Source organism: Canis lupus, chromosome 27, assembly GCF_011100685.1.
Source record: "Canis lupus familiaris isolate Mischka breed German Shepherd chromosome 27, alternate assembly UU_Cfam_GSD_1.0, whole genome shotgun sequence".
NCBI classification, from domain to species: Eukaryota; Metazoa; Chordata; class Mammalia; order Carnivora; family Canidae; genus Canis; species Canis lupus.
Genome location: NC_049248.1, coordinates 24,739,857 through 24,767,671, shown reverse-complemented (window position 1 = coordinate 24,767,671; position 27,815 = coordinate 24,739,857). Strand labels below are relative to the sequence as shown.

General features: G+C 35.0%; 1 long non-coding RNA gene across 2 annotated transcripts in view; it reads left to right on the top strand.

Annotated features, from left to right (window-relative positions):
- The window catches only part of LOC111092834, a 275,718-nt gene that overhangs the window by 149,346 nt on the left and 98,557 nt on the right, over positions 1 to 27,815 (top strand). The window contains exon 3 of one of the 2 annotated variants that reach the window (XR_005379940.1): positions 24,138 to 24,222. The exons of the other annotated variant lie outside the window; for it this stretch is intronic. This is a non-coding gene — a long non-coding RNA (uncharacterized LOC111092834). Of the gene's footprint in view, positions 1 to 24,137; positions 24,223 to 27,815 lie in introns of those variants that run through there. 2 annotated transcript variants of the gene reach the window in all.

Here is a 27,815-nt window from a genome sequence, read left to right as displayed (position 1 = left end):
CCAGAAAAAAACACAGCTGTTAGTCTATGTCTCAGGCAATCTGTACACCATCTTTAAGGCAGGAGAGATTCCAAAATGGGCCAAAGGTTAGATGCAAGTCTTAGAAGAACAACATACAGTACTGGAAGGGCAATTACCCAAGGTCAAAAACACATAAGTCCCAACTATTAATACTAACTCAGAATATCAGAAATTCTAAATTATTCCTTATTTTAAAAGGATCCTCCACCCCCACCCCCAACCAATCAAAAAGTTACAGGCATCTACCAGCCAAAAGTTTTCTTCTAATCTTCAGTTCTACGCTTGATAAATGGTCTTGTATCTTGCTTTAGCTATTATTTAAAGAATTGTAATGGCCTAGAAACTGGCCACCTGTAGTGATTTCATGGAGTCATGGACAGAGAGTCTCATGAGGTTGGAGTAGCTGTGACAGACAGTCTCTGACATTTTCATAAACTAAATTGAATCCTTGGCACATTCTGAGCTTGTATAGCATGAGTTTCCTGCCCTGCTCCCCCTTAGCTGTATCAGTTCTACTTTAATTTCTGCCTGATGATGTGATAATAAAATGGGTCCTTTTTAAGTCAAAATTTAAGAATGATCTGAGATACAACAAACTGCACAAATATTAAAGGAATTTGTTACCAAAAATGTGAAAATCATCTTTAGATTTTCTCAGTGTCTTTTATTATTAAAGTATAAATTGTATATCTGAATCCACCCAAAGGTTAGTCCAAAATTTGACAGTCTGGCTGCTATAGAGATAAAATTTGGGCTCTGTGTAAGTTCCTATGTGCATACTCTAATTTCCATTTTTTCCCACCACTAATTCCCTAATTTGTTAGGATATTCTCATGAGAAACCCTGTCCTAGATATTCCAGAATCTTCTAAACAAAGCCAGTTGGTTATTCACACTCTTAATTCAATGAACATTTACTGAGTGTACCTACCTTATGTCAGCCTTTTGCATGTAATGTTTTGATTAATAGTCACAAAAATTCCTATTTTGCAGATGAAAAAAAAGAGTCCAGAGAGTTTCAGGAACATGTCGAAGGACATATGGCTAATAAATGGCATGACAATTCGTCTTCTCTGAAACTATTTTTAGGTACCATTAGTTACTTGGAGATACCTTAAGCTGATATAGTGTATGCATATCACAATGGAAACCATGTGTCTACTGAACCTATGGGACTAAGTAATATAATCAGTCCTACTTTGCATTTTGTGACATGGGAATATATGGATCCTGATGATGTAAAAACTTGGTCAATAATATATCAAGTGATCTTTCCATTTCAGAAAACTTATACAACTTTCAATCAATATTAGCAACATTAAATATCACAAGTCTATTATTTTGTAAATCTCAAGAGAATTATAAATGGCACCCAAACACATGCATTTCCTAATTTATCAGTTAATGATCTTCTTTCAAGCTTCTTTGGTTTAAAAATTTTTTTAAATTTAAATTCAATTAACTTATAATATATTATTGGTTTCAGAGGTAGAGGTCAGTGATTCATCAGTCTTATATAATACCCAGTGCTCATTATATCGTGTACCCTCCTTAATATTCATCACCCATTACCCCATGCCCCCCACACCCCTCCTTTCTGTGACTTTCAGGTTGTTTCCTATGATTAAGAGTCTCTTATGGGGTTTGTTTCCTCTCTGATTTTGTCTTGTTTTATTTTTTCCTCTCTTCCCCATGATCTTCTATTTTGTTTATTAAATTTCATGTATGAGTGAGATCATATGATAATTGTCTTTGACTTATTTCACTTAGCATAATATCCTCTAGTTCCATTCATGTCATTGCAAATGGCAAGATTTAATTTTTTGATGGCTGGGTAGTATTCCATTATACATATGTGTACCACATCTTCTTCAGCCATTCATCTTTTGGTAGATATCTGGGCTTTTTTCATAATTTGGTTATTGTGGACATTGCTGCTATAAACATTGGAGTGCAGGTGCCCCTTCAGAGCAATACATTTGTATCTTTGGGGTAAATGCCCAGTAGTGCAATTGCTGGGTCCAATGGTCCAAGCTTCTTATTACCAGCTACTTTATTAAATGTAATGAGTGACGTCTCCTAGGATGATTCTTTTTTTTTTTTTTTTCTTTCAAGACCTAGGTAACAGACTCTCTTTGGGAGTTGTAGCTATGATTTTAATTGGATTCCTGCCACTGTGATCCCAATCTCAGGATTTCTAATGAAAATCATAAAACTGAGTAAGAAAAAACAGAGAACAACTAGTCCTAATGTCTTAAACTGACAACCCTAGGCTGCAGCTGGCCCTAACTATATGTTGTTTATTCTCCACAGTGATGACACGTTATGTTCTTATAATTCTTTGAATTGGTTGCCCACATTTTTCAAGTGAATGATTTTCAAATAAAAACCTATATGTTGGCTTTCTCTTGAAAATTTGAAATATTAGGCAGTACTGGGCCTGCATTTCTACATGGTGAGCAGCAGATGCTTCTTGTAGATGGGTTTTGGCTTTCCAGTGTGCACCATCCTGGCATTCCTTGATGGATTGATAATATTGTGGCCAATGATCTGTTGATATTGAGCATTGCATTTGTAGTTTTATTATAGTAAATTTAAGAAGAAAGGAAAATATTTGACTCTGTCAGAAATGGGAAAACAAGTGGCACCTGGGTGGTTCAGTAAGTTAACTGGCCAACTCTTGGTTTCAGCTCAAGTCATGACCCTCAGGGTTGTGAGATCAAGCCCCATGTCAGGCTCCATAATGGACCCTGCTTAAGATTCTCTCCCTCCCTCTCCCCCTCCTCCTTATCTCTCTCTCTCTCCAAAAAAGAAAAGAAAAGAAAGAAAGAAAAAAAGAGGAAAACAAAATATGAGAGGGCTTTGTGTTTAAAAAAAATAGAAGAGAGCAAGTTTCTTGGTGGAAGTGAAGAATGTGCCTTTTTGGATTCTGTGTAAATGAAATGTCTTACTTCAAATTCATTTATGGTATTTCCTTGGCTCTATAAGCATTTGAGAGCCATGACATAGTTTTATTTTGGTGCTCTGAACACAGAAAGCTTAAATAGCTTTCTCAGTGTTTATATTTTTAAACCATGACTACTAGAGTGAGGGTTTCCTTATCTATTAGTGCAGTGCTTAGCATGTGAAGGATAATAAATCCTTGAATGAGTTTGTGGACTAAAACCTAAAAGAAATTATCTTAATGTTATGAAATGTTTTCAGAAAAAGAAGACATGGAATTAAAGAAATTCATATAAATTTAAAATGGGTACAAATACTGGAGGTGCAAAGAGAAAAGAGGAAGATGGCCAAAGAGTAGGAGGACCCTAGGCTCATCTCATTCCACAAACACAACTAGGTAACTATCAAATCACCCAAAATATCTCAGAAGTCAATCTGAAAACTGACAGAACAAACTCCACAACTAAAGGGAGAGAAGAGGCCACATTAAAGAAGATAGAAAGTATAGAGATGTAGTTTGGGAGAGAAACAAATCATAAGTGCTGTGAACAGGAGGGAGCCTTGGTTCTAGAGAAGAGAGAGACAAAGAGAGGAAGAGCAAGAGAGGAGAATATTTTCCCAAAGTCATTGGCTTGGAAAATGAGAGAGGCTGAATTTCATGAGTTCTTGCAACAAATAGGGCTTAAAGCCTGAAGTTTTAAAGGTCAGTGGGCTTAACTGGGATAGAGCCCAGAGGGCACTACTCTGCTCCTGGAGAGAAGGCAGGCAAACAGCCTGGGGGCAGACAGTATGGAAGCAGCAATCTGAAAAGCACCTGGGGCACACAGTGGGGAGATTATTAACTCTTCGGACTATTCTGTTTGTAGGCATCTCTGAGGACAAAGGAGCTGGCTGGGGCTATTTCCCTTCCCCACCCCTTAGCATAAACACAGAGAGCTACCTGAGGGAAAAAGATCAGCATTGACACTGACTGCCTAACTTGCTTATACCAAGCACCTCCTGCCCCATGTTTTGGCACAGCTGCCCTTCTCAGTCAAGCTTGCCTCAGTCCTAGCATGGTAGGCCCCTTCCCTAGAAGAACAGCACAAAGCTCTGCTCACACTATATCTGCTCAGAGTTCTGCAGGGTCTCAGTTCTGATGAAGTTGGTGTCATGTCTCATTTCATAAGCAGACCAGAGCACACCTAGTTAAAATGCACCACATTCAGGCCAAACACCGCCAACAGCAGACAAGAAGAGCCTCTGCAGCAGAGACCATTGGCCTAATGGATAGAGCAGCCAAAACACAATAGCAGAGTTCAAGTAGCATAAGCCTGAGATATTCCTTGAAATGCCAGGCCCTGGGCACTACATGACTTCTTTTTCATTCAGGAACAGGAGACATAACCAGCTTCTCTAACACATAGAAGAAGGCAGAGACTTATACAGAAATTCCAACACAGAGGAATTTATCCCAAATGAAAGAACAAGGTAAGGCCATGGCCAGAGAGCTAAGTGAAACAGATATAAGTAACATGTCTGACAGATTTTAAAGCAAAAATCATAAGGATAATTACTGGGCTTGAGAAAAGAATGGAAGACATCAGTAAGACCCTTAACACAGAGACAAAAGAGTTAAAAAAAAGAATCAATCAGAGATGAAAAATACAATAAATGAGATTGGAGACAGGTTTGATGCAATGAGCATCAGGGTGGAAGAAGCAAAGGAACAAATTAATGACCTAGAAGACAAAATAATAGAAAATAATGAAGCTGAACAAAAGAGAGAAAGAAAAATTATAACACACGAGAATAGACTTAGAGAATTCAATGGCTCCTTTAAATGTGATAGCATTCGAATCATAGGAGTTCCAGAACAAGAGAGAGAAAAAGGGGTAGAAAACTTTTTTCAAGAAATAATAGCAGAAAACTTCCCTAACCTGGGAAGGAAGCAGACATTTAGATCCTGGAGACACAGAGAACTCCCATCAAAATCAACAGAAGCAGGCCAACACCAAGACATATTGTAATTAACTTTTAATTAAATTTACAAACTATAGTGATTTAAAAAAATCCTAAAAGCAGCAAGACAAAGAAAGTCTTTAACTTACAAGGGAAAACTCATTAGGCTAGCTGGGGATTTATCAACAGAAACTTGGCAAGCCAGAAAGGAATGGCATGATATATTCAAAGAGCTGAATGGAAAATATCTGCAGTCAAGAATACTCTGTCGAGCAAGGCTATCATGGGGTGGTGGAAGGGGAGGTGGGCGGGGAGTGGGGGTGACTGGGTGATGGGCACTGAGGGGGGCATTTGATGGGATGAGCACTGGGTGTTATTCTATATGTTGGCAAATTGAACACCAACAAAAAATAAATTTATAAAAAAATAAATAAACAAATAAAAAGGTAAAGATGGATGACTATGCTCTAAAAAGAGAGAGAGAGAGAGAGAAAAAGAGTTTCCCAAACTAAAGTTAAAGGAGTTCATAACCACTAAACCAGCCCTGCAAAAAATATTAAAGGGGACTCACTGAGTGTAAAGGAGAAACCAAAAGTGACAAAAACAAAACAGAATCAGAGAAAATTTCCAGAACCAATGACAAAACAAGTAATAAAATGACAATAAATGCATCTATCAATAATTACCTTGAATGTAAATGGACTAATTGCTCCTTCAATCAAAAGACATAGGATGTCAAAATAGATCAAAAAACAAGATCCATCAATGTGCTGCTTACAAGAGACACATTTTATATCTAAAGACACCTACAAATTGAAAGTGAAGGTCAGGGCAGCCCGGGTGGCTCAGCGGTTTAGCGCTGCCTTCAGCCCAGGGCATGATCCTGGAGACCTGGGATCGAATCCCACGTTGGGCGCCCTGCCTGGAGCCTGCTTCTCCCTCTGCCTGTGTCTCTACCTCTCTCTCTCTTTCTCTCTGTGTGTGTCTCTCATGAATAAATAAATAAAATCTTAAAAAAAAGAAAGTGAAGGTCAGAAAAATTTATCATGCAAATGGATGTCAAAAGAAAGGTGGAGTAGCAATAATTCTATTGAACAAATTGACTTTAACATAAAGACTGTAAAAAGAGACAAAGAAGGGCATTATATAGTCATAAAGGGGACAATCCCATAAGAAGACATAATTGTAAACATGCACCTAACTTGGGACATAAAACATAATACAATAACAAATGTAAAGGAACTAATGGATAATAATGCAATATTAGTAGGAGACTTTAATATCCCACTTATATCAATGGACAGACCATCTAAACAGAAAATAAACAAGGAAAAACTTTTTTTTTTTGAAAAATGGTTTTAATGACATACTGGACAGGAGGACATAATAGATACACTCAGAACATTCCAACCCAAAAGAGCAGAATACACTTCTTTTTAAGTGCACATGGGACATTCTCCAGAATAGATCACAAATTAGGCCACAAAACAAGCCTCAACAAATTCAAGAGAATCAAAGTCATACTATGCATCTTTTCTGACCAAAATGCTATGAAACTAGAAGTCAACCACAATAAAAAAATCTGGAAAGACCACAAATACATGGAAGTTAAATAACATGCTACTAAACAATGAATGCATCAACCAGGAAATCAAAGAAGAAATAAAAAATACATGGAAACAAATGAAAATGAAAACAACGGTCCAAAACCTTTGGGATGCAACAAAAGCAGTTCTAAGAAGAAAGTATATAGCAATATAGACCTACCTTGAGAAGCAAGAAAAACCTCAAATAAACAATCCAGCTTACACTTTAAGAGCTAGCAAAGGAACAACAAATGAAGCCTAAAGTCAGCATAAGGAAGGAAGTAATAGAGATGAGAGCAGAAATAAGTGATACAGAAACTTAAAAAACCCCAAAAGAATGACAGATCCATGAAATCAGGAGCTGGTTCTTTGAAAAAAATAATAAAATTGATAACCCTCTAACCAGACTTACCAAAGAGAAAAGAGAAAGGACCCAAATAAATAAAATCACAAATGAGAGAGGAGAAATAATAGCCAGCACCACAGAAATACAAACAATTATAAGAGAATATTATGAAAAACTATATGCCAATATATTGGATAACCTGGAAGAAGTTAGTAAATTCCTAGAAAGATAGAAACTACCAAAACTGAAACAGGAAGAAATATAAAACTTGAATAAACTAATAACCTGCAAAGAAATTGAATCTGTAATTAAAAAAAAAAAAAAAAAAACAACAACAACAAGCAAAAGTCCAGGACCAGATGGCTTCACTGGTGAATTCTACCAAACATTTAAAGAGTTAATATCTATTCTTCTCAAACTATTTCAAAAAAATAGAAAAGGAAGAAAACTGCCAAATGCATTTTTGGTCCAGTATTACCCTGATACCAAAACTAGATAAATACTCCACTAAAAAAGAGAACTAACAGGCTAATATCCCTGATGAACATAGATGCAAAAATCCTCAATAAAATACTAACAAACCAAATCCAACAATACTTTTTAAAAAATCATTCACCATGCACGATCAAGTGGGACTTATTCCTGGATGGGAAGAGTGGTTCAATATTTGCAAATCAATCAACATAATACATCACATCAATAAGAGAAAGAATAAGAACCACATGATCATTTCAATAGTTGTAGGTCAAGCATTTGACAAAGTATCACATTCATTCTTGATAAAGACTCTCAACAAAGTAGATTTAGAAGGAACATACTAAAAGCCATATATGCAAAAGCCACAACTAATATTGAGAAAATATTTAAAAAGCTGAGAGCTTTTCCACTTTTCCACTCTCACCATTGTTATTTAACATAGTACTGGAAGTCCATAGCCATATCCATCAGATAACAAAAAGAAATAAAGGGGATCCAAATCAGAAAGGAAGAATTAAAACTTTTGCTATTTGCAGTTGACATAGTACTCTATATAGAGAACCCACAAGACTCCCCCCAAAAACTGCCAGAACTGGTAAATGAATTCAGTAAAGTTGTAAGATACAAAAGCAAAGTACAAGTATCTGTTGCACTTCTATATACCAATAATAAATCAGCAGAAATTAAGGTATTAATCCTATTTATTGATTTATTGATTTTTAAAGATTTTATTTATTTATTCATGAGAGACACAGAGAGAGGCAGAGACACAGACATAGGGAGAAGCAGGCTCCATGCAGGGAGCGCAATGTGGGACTTGATCCCGGGTCTCCAGGATCATGCCCTGGGCTGAAGGCGGCGCTAAACAGCTGAGCCACCCGGGCTGCCCTGGTATCAATCCTATTTAGAATAAACACAACCAAAGAGGTAAAAGACCTGTACTCTAAAAACTAAAAAGCACTGATGAAAGAAATTAAAGATGACACAAAGAAATGGAAAGACATTCCATGCTCATGGATTGGAAGAACAAATACTGTTAAAATGCCTATACTACCCAAAGCATTCTATACATTTAATGCAATCCCTATCAAAATACCATAGCATTTTTCACAGAGTTAGAACATACAATCCTGAAATTTGTATAGAACTCCAAAAAACATAGAATAGCCCAAGCAACCTTGAAAAAGAAAAGCAAAGTTGGAAGCATCACAATTCCCACCTTACAGTGTTGTAAGGACAAAATGATAACAAATATATAATCCATTGAAATTGCTTGCTAGATTTATAAAAAATATTCAATAAATGCTATTATTGTTGTTGCCAATATTATTATTATGACCGTACAGAGCCTTTCCCTACCTTCTCCACATTGAACTTATATTTTGAATTTGTCTCTGATTGGCTGGAAATACACAATGCTTAGAATACAGTACTTAAATTCTACCCAAGTTCTAATTGTAGAGTTTTATCATCCTTTCTCTTGATAGTATTAGAAGGAACAAGACAAGGTAACTGGTACCTGCCGATGAACATGCCTTGATGAGAGGTACATCCTTTAAATTTCAGGTGCATATTAATTATTCCACCTTGAGAGCATTTATTTCTTCAGGGGTTAAAGTATTTTCTAGAGCAGACTATTAAATTGTCAACATCTCTGATGGGAAGTCACACCAAATATCTTTGTATAAACTGGTTCCTCTTTTTCACTTCACTATCATATTGGTTTGAAAAAGAATAAAACTTAGTGATGAAGAATTGACCAGCAGGCCAGGAGCTAGGGCTATCAAAATTAGGTAAGGTTAAGTAAAATTAAAAATTCAATTTCTCTGTTGCAAATAGCCACATTTCAAATGCTCATTAGCTACATGTGGTTAGTGGCTGCTCTATTGAACAGTGCAGATATAGAATATTTTGATTATCCACAGAAAGTTCTTTTGGAAAGTGCTGCTCTAGAGCCAAACTGACTGGATTTAAATGACATCTTTGACATTATTTGCATGGTTCTAAGCAAATAATGTAGCATTCTGTGTCTTAATTTTATCATCTATAAAATGAGGCTGTGTCAACTTACTAGTATCATTTATCACTTATAAGAATTAGATGAATTGGTATATGTTATGTATTTAGAGCAATGCCAGGCATATAGTTTTTTCTCAGCAGTTGTAAAAAAATTGCTATTAATAAAAGATCTGATGAAATAACACCCATTTCAGAAAGGAAATGGAATTTATAAATAGAGGGTGGCTCAGAGTAGTTGCCCATTACCTGTACTCCAATTGCCATGGAACCCATCATAACATACTGTAATTTTCTGTCTGTGCCTGTTTTTTTTACTAGATTCCATGGACCAGGGACGGATATCTTATTCCCCTTTATATGCCTAGCACCTCAGATGATGCCCTGAGCACAGATGATACTCGATAAGTTCTTTTTATTTTCAACAGAGTTGAACTAACTTAAGTGCTTAAAAACTGATAAGCTTATTATTTATTAATACTTTAGTAATAATAGGATTTTGCTAATTTCACCATATTTTAACCATATAGAGACAATGAACTTTAGTTAGGGTTTAATGACAAATAAGGGAGAGTGTTTAAAATCAATAATGGTGGGACGCCTGGGTGGCTCAGCGTTTGAACATCTACCTTCAGCTCAGGGCATGATCCCGGACTCCCAGGATCGAGTCCCACATCAGGCTCCCTCAGGGAGTCTGCTTCTCCCTCTGTCTGTGTCTCTGCCTCTCTTTCTGTGTCTCTCATGAATAAATAAATAAATAAAATCTTTAAAAAATAATAAAATAAAATCAGTAATGGACATAATATCTAAGATAGATGATCAGGTCACATGTTGGAGAAAAAGAGAGAGAAGAGAGAAAAGGGAAATGAAGAAGAAAAGAGAGGAAATAGAGTTAATAAGCCCTATGGGAGAAAGCTCAAAAACAGATTTTCCCTACTTCAGCATTTTACCACAGGCAGATCCTGAAGCCCTAGATGTAATCATCTTGGCTGGAATGCCAGGGCTAGAGTAAACAGAAATCTGAGTGTGTCAACAAATTATTTAATTAAGCAGAGTGTGTGAAAGCAAAATCATAATGTGCAATGGGATAATGTGATTGAAAGTTTCAGCTATGATGAAATGGAGAGAGTAAGACATGTAAGAAAAAATGACAGCGCTAGGGACCACACTATGGACTGGGTTAGCCAGTGTGAAGAAAAGAAAAACAAACAGAAAATAAGATCTAAAAAAATAGAATTGTATTATTCAAGAAAACACTTCCTGAGTACAAAAAATTTAAAAGCAACTGAGGTTAAGCCATCATTTTAGATGAGCCAAGGGTCAGAAGGACGACTGAAAATGGCATTAAAAAGGGTCTCAGGATTTGTGCCATCAGCATAAAAGTGGCAGTTAGAATTAAAAGCAGAAGTGAAATGACTAAGAAGTATAAAAGCTAGAAATGAACAGATGGCCAGGCATTCAGCTTGCTAGGTTGCTAAAACTGGATATATTTTATATTTCATTCCAAGTTAACAAATATTAGGACATTAAAATGCATGAAACATGGTGTGTATCCCATCTTGCCATGTTTTTATTACTAAGTTAGAAAGAATTAGACTGCATGGAATGTATGCAAATACAACAGTCTAAGCAAATGCTGAGTCAGGGGAGATCAGGAAGGTCAGCTGGATTTCTAGTGTCCAAAGAGAAGCCTGGTCAATTGCATTCTAAGCATCCTTTGTGAGGCTATTCCTAAGGTGGCCACCCACTTCTGAAAAGATTGTAAAGGCTAAATTGCTGGATGAAACTTTCTTTAAAGGTGGCAGCAGCCAAGCCTCCCAGCCTGTTTTTAGTACTAGTATTAAATCTAGAAAGTGTTTACTCCTTGTGTAGAAGATGTTTCTATTGGATTTTAGTAGATCATTTAGGAGTAATCATTAATATGAGGTAGCTGCACTAGGATCAGGAGACTATTGATAATACCAGACTGTCATTATGAGGTATGAATTATGTTTTCACATATTTGCTGTTGACTCCAGAGCTTTCTGCTTAGGTTGACTGAGGCCAAATGGAGAGAACAAGGTTTTCATCAGTTCACAAGCTTCTTGATTAAGGAATATGAGTATGTTTAGACTAAGTGACCTCTCTTCAACTTTGATCTCAGTCCACATCTAGGGTTCTGTAACCAGATCAGGACTCTGATTCTTTAATGGAAAACTTGGGAAGTTTTTTTGCATGATTGGAAAATAGCACATGAGTTCTAGGCCACTAGATTTTCTTCTCTGTCTTCACAAAACATAGTGATGAATCCCTGAAAAAGAAAAGAAATTTCTTTTCCCCCACTTTTCATTTTTGCTTGGACCTTGATTGCAGTAAATTCATTCATTCATTCAGTCAGTCAGTCACTTAATCTATGTATTTTTTGAGTGCCTACTATGTGCTCAGTACTGAGAAAGGAACTTGGGATAAAATAGTCTTTGCAACTATGCTTAAAAACAGATTGACGGGATGCCTGGGTGGCTCAGCCGTTAAGCGCCTGCCTTCAGCCCAGGGCGTGATCCTGGAGAACCGGGATCGAGTCCCACATCGGGCTCCCTGCACGGAGCCTGCTTCTCCCTCTGCCTGTGTCTCTGCCTCTCTCTCTGTGTCTCTCATGAATAAATAAATAAAATCTTAAAAAAAAAACAAACAAAAAGAAAACAGATTGACTTTCTCACAGCCTGTGTTTATTAACTCTCTTTCCTTTTGACATACCTAAATGCAGTGTAGAAAACATCCAAACCTAATATTTATGGGGACTGCAGCTGCACATATAAAGAAATCCTTAAGACATTCTGTGCCATTCCCCTACTTCCAACTCCCATCTGCTCCAAGTTACAACCTAGAAATATTGTACACAGAATGAGAGTGTCTGTGAATTGTGTCAAGTTTGCTCTCAGGTTGTGAGAATTGGGAGAATATTTAGCTTCCTGTATGCATCATATTAACATCTGAAAGAAAAACAACTTTTAGCTAAAAAGAAGGAAATAAAATTGTGTGCTATCATATTATGCATCATATTAACATCTGAAAGAAAAACAACTTTTAGCTAAAAAGAAGGAAATAAAATTGTGTGCTATCATGTATGTAATTACATACTTATTATATGGATATACTCAAAGATATAGATGTATATATAAATTAATATATATTTTATCATATATGTATAATTTACCTATGTAAAAATACAACAGAAAATAACATATAAGTTTTTAAACATGGTTAAGGCAACACTCACTGTAGACATGGACTTGAAGTATCGTGTGTGTGTGTGTATGTATGTCTATGCTTGCATATACATGCATGTGTCCATGAACATATGTTAGGTTAGCAATAGAGGCTAGGGGAGGATGGAGAGACTATGAGAAGGAATGCAGAGCACAGAAACACTGAATCCTTTGGTATCCCCTAGCAGGATTACTGAATGGGTATGGATGGTGCAATAATCATGATCAACAGTGGTGGTAATAGAAGGGAGAGGGTGAAAATGATTATTAGAGGAAGAATTAGAGAAAGATGGCACCTTAGCTGTATTAGTAACATATCCTATTGCTAATATAATATAATACTATGTATTTATATTTAATATATTGATGTATATAAAATTACACTTATACACAGATAATAATATATGCATAAATTATAGACTGATAGTAAGTGGAAATGTTCTTCATGTTTCCAAAGTTTCTAAGTTGACAATAAGCTTTCTCTAGATGGTAGTAAAGGTAAGACGCCTTCATTTATAAACTATATATCAAAAGTAATTTAAAAACCCATCTATATGAAATTTGCTATAAAGAATGAGTGCATCTTAAAACTGATAAAATATGTATATCATTTACAGCCATACTCAGCTGTGATTACATGATTTTTAAAAAGCCAATAATTATTTCAGTATTCATCTAAAATATTCTGATTGAATGAGGAGATAAACAAATCTGCTATTAGAAGATGAAAGGAATATGTATATGTAAAATCATAGAAGAGTGTGCTTGAGAGAATTACACAAATGCCTAAGGAAATTTTATGTAAATATCATTTTTTAGAAACTTAAATGCAAAAAGTTCCAAAAGTGGCATACGATTATGTCATAAATATGTATCATTCTAAAAGTTATGCTGAAGGCATAAAGCATTTCTCTTTGGGATAAACACTATTTAATGAAAATAGAAAAACATTTCTAAAGTATCTTGATTGCTGAGTGTTCACACCAGTTACAACTGTTTCAGTAAAAAATAAACAGATATTTTAGGAGAGAGAGTAAAGGATGCTTTTTCTTGAAAATATATGGCTGAGGGATTGGGTGTTTCAAAGACAGAAATAGTTTTAAGGGCTTCAAAATAATACCTAGGAAGTTGAAAATAGAATATATTTTCTAGGAGATTTTATAAATATAAGTTCTCTTCACTAGCTCTGTAGTTATTTCCATTCTCATGACTGTGGCCTCTGACATTAGTTAGAAACAGAGAAAAGAGACCATGGACAGGAGTATGGATGAAAAAGACACTGGACTTAGGATATTATGTACCTATGAATGCTAGGAACCTGAAATAAATTTTATAAAAATAAATACTAATATTGAGTGCTATGTGCTAAATATTGTGAAAGAGGATTTTCATTTATTTTTAAAATTAATTCCTTCCAAAACTCTGTGAGAAGTTAACTATTATCACCAGGTGAGGAAATAAAGATGTAGAGTGATTTAAGTTAACTTGCCCAAGGATGAGCAACTAGAAAATGGCAGACAGGCCCAGACTGGAACTTAGGAGGCTGCACCTTTAACCACCACTCTGCATAGCCAACCATTCTAAACCCAACTATAATTCTTTATGATTAATTTTCTCTCCAGAAGTCAAAGAACTGTAAAATAACCTCCCCAAGGTTATTTCACAGATTAAGTGTCAGAGCAGGATTTAAACTCAATTTGACTCCAAAGCCACCTTCCACTGTGTTTTGCTGCCTTTCATTTGAGATGTTGCCAAATACTTGCACCACATACTGGTACCTCCAGTTTATTGAACTTGAGGCATCAGATCAAGGACCCTCGCAGGGTCCTAATGCATTGGTAGGAAGCTAGAGGAGAATATCTGTCCAGCTGCAAGTCAGAATCTGTTAACTTTGTGTCCTGGTGACTCCTCATGGGACCTACACCCTGTACATTACATAATTGAACAGAGTACCTCAAAATGAGTTAAAATATGTGAATAGCCATAAATAATGGGTGGTAGATGAGGGTCAAAAAGTCAAACTAGACATACTACTATCACTAAAAAGACTATCATATATAGTGGAGTATCTAGGAATTAAATGAACATTAAGAAATAAATTTGAGTACATACAATCTATTATGCAGCTAAAATACTATTGCTGAGAACCAGGTTTTTGAATTAATGTAACCTTATATAGATTAGTAATCATTATACTATTCATTATTGTGGATAGTAATCAAAACAAACATCATTTCTGGGAAGAATATAATATGAATAATATTTTATATTATTGAAAAGGAATTTTTTTGGCCTCAATGTCACTTATACAGATCAGTGGAAGAATTTCTTCGAAATAACCCTGAAGGATCTAGATAATTAAAACGTATGTGCTTGTTTAACAATTGCTTGAATGTGGGTATGCTGACAATTGAAATGAAAACTTTGGAATTATTTAAAAAAAAAAAAACACTCTCCCAAACAGATCATTTTTAGTGAGTATAGAGGCCTTTTGAACTTTGCCAAAACAGGTGTTTCATGCAGAGAAGACTGCTGAGACCAAATGCTAGAATTATTAAGTAGCCATTAGAGAAATTCTAGGTAGAAAGAGTGCTCTGAAAGGACAGAATTGATGAAACAAATGACCTTTCAATGTTGTTAAGGAATTCTTGTGGTGGATTTTCCTCCTTAATTCAATAGGCAGCAAATAAAGCAATAAATTTAAACATGCCCAACCACTAGGAAATCATTTCTCTTGGTAAAAGGAGTCATAATAGGAAGCAGAACTCAGATGGTTGAGTTGATAGTGTTCTGCTCCCCTGGGGCCCATTCTTCAGTGGTGAGCTTTCCCAAGAGCTCTGTGGCTGATAAACTGTTCTCCCCTGGAGTCCTGCCCCAGCCAGCTGACATTAAGTGACTGAACACTGAGCAGACCTGTCCCCCTGTATCAACCAGGCTCACTCTCCTTTCCCAGACAACAAGGGACTCCAGAGGAGTAAATGCAGACCCAGTGTGATACAGGGACTTCTGGCATGCACTTCTCTTTCCCTCCGTCTGTTGATTCCTTTAAGCCTGGAGAATTGGAAAATATTCTTGAAGAAATAGATCTGACCTCTTTCATGCCAGGAAACATCATAACTCAAGAAAAAGTGTTTCACTGAGGAGTGGATGTTATTTAGTTTGTTTTACAGCTCTCTTTATTCTGACAAAAAACAATTGGAATAAAATACTTGCTACATTATGTGGCAAAAGTAAATAAAACAAATAAATATATAAATAAAGCCTGTTTAAAGGATACTTTAAACCCAACTTTTCCATTATGCACCAACTTACCATTCTCTGTAAGTTGCTGCACTATTAAAGTGACCACCAAGTGAACCCTTATTAAAGATATGGCTTATAGCTGGAGGCTGGGTCTTGGACCAAGCGTTCATTTTGTTTTCCTTTTCTCAATAAATTCCTTGTTCTATATTGCATGAAAATCTGATTTGGTTAACTCTGTAAAGTTGGCTTTTTCTTTCCCCATGTTTGCCTGTTTGAGAAATACCATGATCCTAAAATATTAAGGGATATGTCCTTAAGTGATTTTAGCTAACCCTGTGACAGTTCTCTGAATAATAGAACTATTAAAACTACTACTCTAGTCATTATCCAGAGAATGGTAAGCTGGTGCTTACCAGCTTCCCATTACCAATAATGGGAATGTTGGGTTTTAAAGTACCCTCTAGATAGGCTTCACTTTATTTATATATTTATTTGTTTTATTTATTTTTGCCACATAATGTTGAAAGTATTTTATTGCAAGTGTTTTTGTCAGAATAGAGAGCTCTAAAACAAACTAAATAATATCCACTCCTCAGTGAAGAGAGAACACTTTTTTTTGAGTTACAATGTCCCCTGGCATGAAAGAGTTCAGGTTATCAAACAAATCTTCCTTTTCAATGTCTTGCTCAAGGTGCAATCATGTGACTGCTTCGCTCTTGAAGTGTGCTGTTGACAAAAGTAAGATCTCTATGTACTAGTGAAAAAAAATCTCAAAGCCAAAGCCCTAAGAAGAAATGGTGTGAAACATGTGTTTTTAAGGAAACAACAACAATAACAAGACACCAAACAACCCTGTTTGTAATGAGGCTGATTCTTTGATCCCCTGGGAGAGGCTGTCAGGTCAAAAGGGGTGGAGTTGATTTAGTCTGGAAAAGCTGGAAGATCAACTTTGGAGAAAGGCAACTTGAACCAGGACCTAAGAAACTTGGTTTCTAGTCTTCAATTAACTACTAACATGTTGTGTCACGTTAGGCAGTGGTACTGTAGCCCTCCAGGTTTCAATTTTCTTGCTTATTAGGTGAGGAAGGAGAGAGTTTATTAGTAGATCTCTGTGGTAGTTGCTAGCCTGAAATGCCATGATCTCTGATTGCACTTGAAATATCATGAATATCAGAGTCAGAAATACTGTTTATTATTAACTGGAAATATGTTTCACATTCTCATGTGATTATATTTGGGATTCTACAGTGTATGTGCATATGCTTTTTCTCTGCTTATTTCTAAATAATCATGAATCAAAGAGAGTATAAATACATTTTAAGTTATTAGAAGGAGAATATAGTTGAAGAGTTTGGGCAGATTCTATATTTAAGGCACAAAGTCACCTTTACTAAATCCCTACTTAAAATTCTAAATGGAATATTGTGTTTCTAAGGAACTATAAAAGAGGTCTCATTTGAAATTGTGAGAGACTATTTCTCAAACGATTTTTCTTCTTTTTTTTCTAATCAAGTAATTGGAATAAACTAACTCATTGACTCAATTCACTTCTTAGTGCCTACTAAGTGCAGATCACTCTGCTAGGAACTGTGAGGATTAGTGAAATAAGCAAGACACATTCCTGCCCTCTGGGAATTTGTGTTCCACAAGTATAGGATTATATTTATATGCTTACAGGATTTAGACATTTGAAGAAATAATTATATCAGTTATTTCCATATTGTATTTTTTCTTTCTCCACTTACCTTATCTCAAGGAGGAGAGAAGACACATATATCATTTTGTAAGACTGTACTTATAGAGAAATGCTTTATTATTAGAAAGAAAGTTTTTGTGGTACAAAGAGGAGCCTGGGTCTTCTTTTGTCTGGTTATGCTAGGCTTGATATAGTGTAAACCCTGTCTATTTTGAAACACAATCTGCCCTAATCCTTAGGTATCAGAGTGTGCCTGACATTCATGTCAGCACTGCTTTTAAAGGCTGCTGTTAGGCATCACAAAGCAGCTTAGGGGAACACTTGCATAGGTGTGGGGAGTATTGCTATCTACCTTTCCAGTAACTGAAATGTGAGTCTTCTTTCCATACATACAAAAACTGGAGGCATGAAAAATGTCAAAGGGCAGAGGGTTTGGGATGCAGCAATACTGTACAGGAGTTATTTTACTGTACTCTTGGATTATAGATAATAAATCCCCGATCTATGACTTTTTAGTTGTGTCAACTTGGGTGGCAAGGCTGGCTAAGCCACCAATTAACTGCTTGAGCTGAAAGAAGCTTCTAGCAGTGTCAAGCTTCAATATCCTCATCTGAAAAATTGGAAAAATACTTATTCAGGGTCTTATGAGTATTAAAATAATTCTTATAAAGTTCTTACTAGTGTCTGGCCAAGAGTAAGTGCTCAATAAATTGTGAATATGAGTATGTCTACTAGATACTAATATCAGGATTTTTTTTTTTCTACTTGGGAACCTATTTCTCTTGCAGTTTAAAATGTATTTCCTTATGTTGGCCTTAAACGGGGATGGTGTCATTAATCATTAAAATAACCCTGATTGCATGATTTAATGAAACAGCTGTGACTTTACCACCCAGTCTTTGCCCATGGGACAAAAGACCTCAGCTGTAGTGATCCCCTACCCCTAATTTCAGAACAGCGCAGCTTTAATCACTCTTTCCAGACAGACCTGGAGCTGAGGGGCAAAATACTACAGTGGCATCCTGAGTAGGGTGCTTGAAGGTGGAAGAACACTCACTCAAACACTATTTCCCTTCCTTCTTTGAGCTTCCACAAAATTTTGTTTGAACCTCAGTTATGAGACTAATATTTTAGAATTGTGGTGGCTGCTGTACCTAATGCAATCTCCCCCCCCTACTCCCATGAAACTTATTGTCTGCACCTTGTATTCTAAATATTAGTTGTCCTGAATGCAAAAATGATCCAACCAACCAATCTATGATTTGTGTTCCCAGGTTCAGCTTCAGAACTTAAGCTATCACCTTCATATTAGTCTTTATAAGAGCAAAATTCTAATTAAGAGAGCATCACTTCAATAATGCTTTTCTTTCTTTTTTGTTGTTTTTTTAAACAATTTTTTTTTTAAGATTTTACTTATTCATTCATGAGAGACAGAGAGAGACGCAGACACAGGCAGAGGCAGAAGCAGGCTTCGTGCAGGGAGCCCGACACAGGACTGGATCCCGGGACTCCAGGACCATGCCCCAGGCTGAAGGCCACGCCAAACCGCTGGGCCTCCAGGGCTGCCCACATGAGTTCTTTCTGAAATGAGAGACGTAAAAGGAAAAATCGTTACTACTATAATGAGGTCATGAGAATGCCTCAGAATGGATATCTGATGTACTGATGGGTTTTCAGTGGTCAGTGGTTGAGATGTAAATTGAAATATACCTTTTGTTGATGATTAGTCAGTGTTCTTGTGACAACACTCCCTCCCCTTTTGCCAAGGCACTTTCTTTTGGGAAGGCATGGTGATTAAGGGCATAGGCAGACCTTGTTCAAGTGGCCTTGGGTGAGTTACCTTATCAGATCTTCAGATGCTTCATCTGTTACAGGGGTAATGATTCTGGAAGGTATTGTTAAAAGTCCGTGTGAAAATAAATGCACATACATACATAGTGATTGACACATTGGAACGAAATGCTCAAAACAAGTTAGCTATCATCATTTTCTTTTTATTTCTTAACAAATCAAATAATTAGCATTATATAACTTTTTATATGTGTCATTATATTGGATACTGTGAAATGATTAATACAAAGAAGACTTCATTCCCGATGGAGTTTACAGTGTGCTCTAAATATAAGGCAGACAGGGACATCTGGGTGGCTCAGTGGTTGACCATCTGCCTTTGGTTCAGGTCATAATCCCAGGATCCTGGAATCAAGTTCCACATCAGGCTCCCTGCATGGAGCCTGCTTCTCCCTCTGCCTATGTCTCTGCCTCTCTCTCTGTGTCTCTCATGAATAAATAAATAAAATCTTTAAAAAATATATAATGCAAACATGAGTCATTTCATTTAAATACAGGGAGGGAGGAGAAAAGTATTCTTAATGGGCTCATTGAATCTTCATAATATGAAGAAATTCAGAAGTTCCACATTTTTTCATCAGAGGGAAATACAGTCTATAATTAGAGATATCTAGAAAGGGCTATATAGTAAACTTCATTTAAATTTTATACTAAGCACTTAAAATATTTTACTTATCAGATTATATTAGTGATTTCAAAATATTATCTTTGGAACCTTTCTGGAACAGAGATCAACAAATATTTTTCAATAAAGGGATTCATGACTAAGTCAACTTTGGTGATTTCTAGATGTCAAAGTATATGGACATGTCTTTGCATTGTTTTTCCAGAGAAAAATTTAAAACAATAGCTAGAAGAAGGAAAAGTTGAAGCAATCCAAATATAAGGTGATGAGATCATCTAATAGTAAAGAAAAATGGGAATGGCTAGTTTATTAGAAGAGACTTAGAAAGATGAGTTTTCCTACCATTGTAACTGCTAAACAATGCTTTGGATTTTCATGGCTCTGAGTTTTCTACTTTGTTTGAGGGAGAATCATTTCTTATATCAACTAAAGCTTTTCATCATGTGTAAGCTTAAAAAAATGAAGACAAATGGTCCATAATTATTCTAATTTTTTTCTAAACCACAATATGACTTGAGCTGTGAATGCACCTTTGGTTTCACTGATTACTCGTATAAATGACATTTTTTAGACCTCTGATAGAGACATTGGGAAGAATTGTGACCTCTGAGGTTAGAAATAATCAGTGTTTGAGAATTTCTTAGACTAATATTACCCAACTTACTTTCACCCTATTAACTGAATAAAAATCCTAATTTTCAGTATCTCAAAATGAATTCTTCCTGGGATTCATACACATAGTTCAGGGAAATTACTTCACTCCACACCCCTCCAAAATATCTACTTTCCTCATGTTAGTAAACTTCCATATCTCCCAGACTACTATTAGAACTCTTCAGCTAAAAATCATTGGTTGATTCTGACTCTCATATCACAGCAGTGATGTCACCTAAGTGCTTTCTCATACAAACAGCATACTTAGAGAGAAAAACCATGTTTTGTATCTTCCTTAAAGCTCTTTAAAAAAAAAAAAGCTCTTAATATTTTCTTAAAAATTTTAGGATAAATTTAGCATATCTTTACTGCAAAATTAATCAGATTATTTCATTTTTTTAATGTATAAAAGCTCACTGGTTCAAAGTCATTTGCTTTTACAACTATAAGGTACATGAAAAATAAAAATGTCATTAAGTGCTTTAGTAACATCAGGTGCGGGGGTGAGGATGGGGCAACTCTCATATACTGCTGATGGGAGTATAAATTGGTATAACTACTTCAGAAAACCATTTTTCAATATCCAGTAAAGTTGAATAGATGCATACCCTGGGCATAGGAAAGATTTAAAAATGCATAGCTATGTTTGTCAAAAAATGTGTATAATTCTTTAAAAAATGTATGTAAAAAGGTTAATAGCACTATCATCCATAATAGCCAGAAACTGGAAGCTATCCAAATACTTATCAACATTAGAATAGGTAAGAAATTTGAAACATATTTATGTAATTGAATACCCACAGCAATTAGACCATACAAACTATAGCTATACACAACAATATGGATGAAGCTTAGAAGCTTAATGTTGGGTAAAAGCAGTACTTACTATATCATACCATTTACATAAAATTCAGAAATGAAGCCGGGATAGTGATTGCTTTGGGTGCTAGTGACAAGCAGAGGACACAAAGGGCACTTTTGGGACGTTGGAGATGCTCTCCTTTCTTCAACTCATTAGCCTGTGCTCTTGTGATTTGTGTACTTCTCTAAACATGTGTTATACTTCCCTTAAACGTTTTTTCTTAATGGTCCAGTGTCAAAGCTATGGTATTGAACAGATGTCATCCAAATAATATTATACAAATTAATATGAAAATTGGTTGTAACTTTTTCCAGAGAAATCTTAAAAGATTCAGCACATTTCTGACTCAAGTTTCATGAGCTTCATTCCCTCTTACATTGAACATCATCCTGGACATTTGGAAGGCTTATTTCTTTCAATGCACCATAAGTTAGTCTCTTCTATGTGTCTGAGATGCAGCTTCCTGAGATTGAGGACTGTTAATTTTATAACTCCTATTTACTAGAAATACGCAAAGTTCATAGAAAGCATTTGCTTTCATGTCTTTCATTTGTCTTTGCAGAGGTAGGAGATAACAATGATGCTATGTACATGACTCCTAACTCAGCTTTGCTATAATTAGACTAAACAAGATGTTGTATGTCAAAAGTGCATTGTAAACTTAGTGCAATTCAGACATTTGATGTGATGTATTTCACTATTTGGAAACATCTCTCATTAAAATATGCAACATTGAGAAATCAATAAAAATGTGGTTCTAACAGTAGTTAGAAGTCCTTGCAAAGGAATTTAGAATGGTAGAACATCAGATATGAAAAATATCTTAGTCCCAACCTACTATTTTGCAAATGAGGATGCTAAGACTGAGCCCATAAAGTACTTATTAGTAGTGGATCCAGGACTGGCACCCAATTTTCTAAAAACTACTATGCCATGGTTATAATACTTTGCCCAAAGAGAGCAGTTTTCTTAGTTTCGTAACTTAAAAATAGTATAAGTCAAGTCACTCTTAAGACTGACATCTGGCTTTATTTATTTATTTATTTTCATCTGGCTTTATTTTTAAAAATTACTCCAACTTTTTAGTTTTATAGTTCATTTTCATTTTCATTTGAACAATTGATATACAAATATTTAGGCTTTTTATGCTTTACATTAAAGCATAGTTTTCTCTGTATTAGATTTTGAGTACTACACAGTCGCATACTCTATAAATAAACAAATATAATTTTAGTTGAGAAGTATCTCCTTTCATTTTTTTTTTTTTGTAGTTAGGATAAACCTTAATTTTGGACTGTGATTCATTGTAGCATTGAAAATTAGCACAAAGTTGTGGATCATGGGGAGACAAATAGTACAAGAAAAATACATGTTTACTTCCAGATCTCATAAAACTTCTTGTTTATATAAGTCTCATTTCAATCAAAAGTAGAAAAGCAAGTCACTATTTATTTTATTGCTTAGGGTGGCCAATGAAATTTTATTGCTTTGAAGTTGTAAGAAGTTTGGTTACTTACCAAATTGAGAAAATAAAAGTATAACTTTTCTTTTTGGCAGCAGAGGAAAAGTAATATGAGAAAAAGTTCAAAATTAAGATTTTCATCTAGACTCTTGATATAGAGCTCTTATCTACTAGATGTATAATTTTGTGATGACAGTGCATAATTTTGTAATGACAATGACTTGAAGACTCAGACATAAGTGAAAAGAACAATGGAGATTTGGGTTTGAGATGGCACCCTACCACTTTGATTTTAGGCGAATCATTTGGTCTCTCCTTCACAGGTTTCATGTGACAGGCTAGGTTAGATTTGTGAACATGCCTTGGAAAATGGATTATTGTTAAATTATTATTATTAAGTCATTATATGCTCCTGCTAAAAGGTTGGAACTGTTTTACAGGGTTGGAAAATCCTTTTCTATTTCACACTTTCTCCCCTTCCAAATTTTCTTTCAGATTTTTTTTTTCAAGAATATTATTCTGGATGGCCCAACTTTAATACTTAGCATGAGAAAAGAGTGGGTTCTTAGTACATTACAGAGAAAAATAATTAGTTGAAATGAGAAAGTTATTGCATTTTAAGAGATCTTATCAAAAGCACCTTGGGTGAGAAGAAAATCCAATCTCTGAGTCATAGATCCACCCACAGATACCACATTGTAATGCTATTATCAAAATACCATCCTTTTCATCACTGGTAGTTTCATGAATTGAAGCATACAGAGAAATGTATTATTGCTATTGTTTGCTGTGTTTAAGGATGCGTGTATACTAGTTTAGAAAGAATATATTTTTGATGCAACATATAATAGCATACTTTGTACTTACAGAACTAGATGTATAAGGAATTGTCAATAATCTAAACATAGCCAGAGACAAGAATAATTCAAAGAAGCTCTATTAATGTCAATGGACTCTGCTACTGATAAATGACTAAGAAGTCATATTTCCAAGTCATTCATTCATTTGTTTTTTTTAACTAATATTAATTAAGTGCCTTGAAAAGGTATTGTACAACATGCTAAGGTTTTGTGTAGGTGATGAAGTGCAGCATATTATTCATTCTACCTTTTTTCCTTCCTGCCACACTTTATCCATCTTATACCTGGGATTTTTATTTCTCTATTTTAGGTTGTAAGCTCTTGGCAGAAATCATGTTTTATAGTGCAAAAAAAGGAAATGAGAGAGAAGAGGATATATTGGAAGAAGTCAGAAGAAAAGAAAGAAAGAAAGAGAGAAAGAAAGAAAGAAGAAAGAAAGAAAGAAAGAAAGAAAGAAAGAAAGAAAGAAAGAAAGAAAGAAGAAAGAAAAGAAAAAAGAAAAGAAATAAGGAGAGGGAAAGAAGGAAAGTAGGAAGGAGCAAAGAAATGAAGGAAGGAAGAAAGAAAGAATGAAAGAGAAAGAAACTAGGAAAAGAAAAGCTACAAGAAGGAAATAATGGTGCTTAGTTTTATTAACATTAAAAGATCCCTTGTATAAAGTTTCAGTATGGTCAAGATGTCAGATCTTCCCAACTTGATCTATAAATTCAATGTAATCCCAATCAAAACCCCAGAAAGTTATTTTGCGAATATTGAGAAACTTCTTCTAGGTTAATATGGAAACACAATAAACTCAGAACGGCCAAGGAGAAGAACAAACGGGACAGATATAACCTGATATCAAGGCTTATTATAAAGCTGCAGTAATTGGGGTGCCTGAGTGGCTCAGTTGGTTATGTGTCTGCCTTCGGCTCAAGTCATGATCCCAGGGTCCTGAGATGGAGCCCCATGTAGGGCTATCTGCTCAGCAGGGGGTCTGCTTCTTTGTCTCCTTCTGCCCCTCCCCCCCCCATTTGTGTGCTTTCTCTCTCTTAGATAAATAAATAAAATCTTTTTAGAAAATCTGCAGTAATCAAAATAATGTGGAGTTGGTGAAAGAACAGAGAAATAGATCAGTAGAACAGAATAGAGAGTCTAGAAATAGACTCACAAAAATATAGTCAATTGATTTTTGACAAAGAAGTGAAGGCAATACAATAGAACAAAGATAGTTTTCTCACAAATGATACTGGAATAACTGAATATCTCTACATGCAAAAAAAAAAAAAAGGTGAATGTCAACACAGACCTAACATCCTTCACAAAAATTAACTCAAAATGAATCATAGACCTAAATGTTAAACACAAAACTTTAAAACTCCTTGAAGATAACATTGAAGAAAATCTAGATGACAATGGATTTGGTATTGACTTTTTAGATACAATACAAAAGCATAGCTCTTGAAAGAAAAAATGGATATTGGACTTCATTAAATTGAAAACTTGTCTTTTGTGAAAAACAAATCCAGACTAGGAGAAAATGTTTGCAAAACACATATCTGCTAAAGGACTGGTATTCCAAATATATAAAGAACTCTTGAAATTCAACAATAAGAAAACAATCATATTGAAAATGGCCAAAAGACCTAAAAAGACACCTCATCATAGAAAATATACAGATAGCAAATAAGCATATGAAAAGATGTCCTACATTATACATCATCTGGGAGATGTAAATTAAAATTACATTGATACACCATTACATACCTATTAAAATGGCCAAAATTTGGAACACTGTCAAACCAAATACTGTTGATGATGTGAAGCAAAAGGAACTCTCATTCATTGTGGATGGGAATGCAAAATGATGCAGCCACTTTGAAAGACAGTTTTCAGTTTGTTACAAACCCATCTCATTTACCCAAATGAGATGAAGACATGTTTGCACAAAAACTGAGCACAGATATTGTAGAAAAACTGAGCACAGATATTCATTATAATTGCTAAGACTTGGAAGCTACCAAGATGCCCTTCAGTAGATGACTGGATAAACAAACTATGGTATATCCATGCAGTAGAATATTACATATATAGTTATGATGTCTTTTCCAGAATTTCATATATTTGGCATCACAAATACATCACAAATGTAGCTTTTTCAGACTGGCTTCTTTCACTTGTCAATATGCACATCATAACCATAGAGACTGAAAAAAATTAATGTTTAGCAAGATTTGGGGGAAGGAAAGATGAATAGATGGATCAAGAGGACTTTTAAGGCAGTAAAACACTTCTGTATCATATTGCAAATGGTGGATACAGGTCATTATACATTTGTCCAACCATAGAATGTAAAACACAGAAAGTGAATCCTAATGTAATCTATGGACTTTAGGTAATAATAATATAATATTAGCTCATCAATTATAACAAATGTAACACACTAACACAAGATGTGAATAACAGGGGAAATTGGGTAAGTGATAAGGGGAATATGGGGATTCTATGTACATTGTATCAATTTCTCTGTAAACCTAAAACTGCTCAGAATAATAGTTGTCATTTTTTAAAAAGGGAGGTATCTCATGTGAAGCATTCATTGAGGAACATGAGCTATTCATTTGGCAAACTATATATTTTTTGAATTTTTTGAATTGAAGTATTGATTTCTAGTTTCACTAGTGTGGCCAGAAAAGATACGTATGACTTCAGTGTTTTTTAATTTGATGAGACCTATCTTCTGGAGAATGTTCCATATGCACTTTAAAAAAATGTGTATTCTACTATTTTAGGTTGGAATTTTTTGTATATATCTATTAGGTATATCTGGTCCAGTGTGTCATTCAAAGCCACTGTTTCCTTCTTGATTTCCTGCTTGGATGACTTATCTATTGATATAAGTGGATAAAGTCCCTACTGTTAATGTATTATGATCAATTTCATACTTTATGTCTGTTAATAGTTGCTTTATGTATTTGGGTGCTCCTATGTTGGATGCATAAATACTTAAAATTGTTATATCTTCTTGTTGGATTATTCTCTTTATCATTAGGTATTTGTTTGTTTATTGCAGTCTTTTTTTAAGCCTATTTTGTCTGATATAAATATTGTTATCCAGGGCTTCTTTTTGCTTTCCATTTGTATGATAAATGTTTCCCCATCCCTTCACTTTCGATTTGCATATGTCATTAGGTATGAAGTGAGTCATCCATAGGCAGTATATAGATGGATCTTGCTTTTTTTCAGTCACCCTATGTCTTTTGATTGAACATTTAGTCCATTTATATTCAAAATAATTATTGATAGGAATGTACTTATTGTCATTTTGTTACTTATTTTATCGTTGTTTTTTGTTCCTTAGTTCCTAGTTTCTTTAGTTCTTCTTTTTTTCCTTTCTTCTTCTCTTGATTTCTTCCCTTGTGGTTTGATGACTTTCTATAATGATATGCTAGAATTCCTTTCTCTTCATTTTTTGAGTATCTATTATAGATTTTTGATTTATGGTTACCATTAAGTTCATATATGACATCTTATGCGTACTTCAGTCTTTGTGAAATTGATGGTCTCTTAAGTTTCAACCCATTCTAAAAGTACTGAATTTTTATTCCTCCCCACCATGTTTTAAGTATATGATTTCAGATGGTTTTAGCTATTATTTTTTCAAATAAATTTTCTATGCCCTTTTCTCTCTCTTCTCCTTCTGAGATCCCTCTAATACAACTGTTGTTACACTTGATGATGTTATTGAGTTCCCTTGAGCTACTCACATTTTTATTACTCTCTTTTCCTTTTGTCAGCTTGGTTGCCTTCCATCACTCTGTCTTCCAGCTTGCTGGTCTATTCTTCTGACCCTCCTACTTTGCTACTGATTTTCTCCAGTGTATTTTTTATTTCAGTTGAGTTATTTCTGATAGTTTTTAAAAATTTGCTGTTTTTGTTGAAGATTCAATGAAATTCTTTATCCTTTTCTCAATTCTAATGAGTATCTTTATGACTATCACTTTCATTT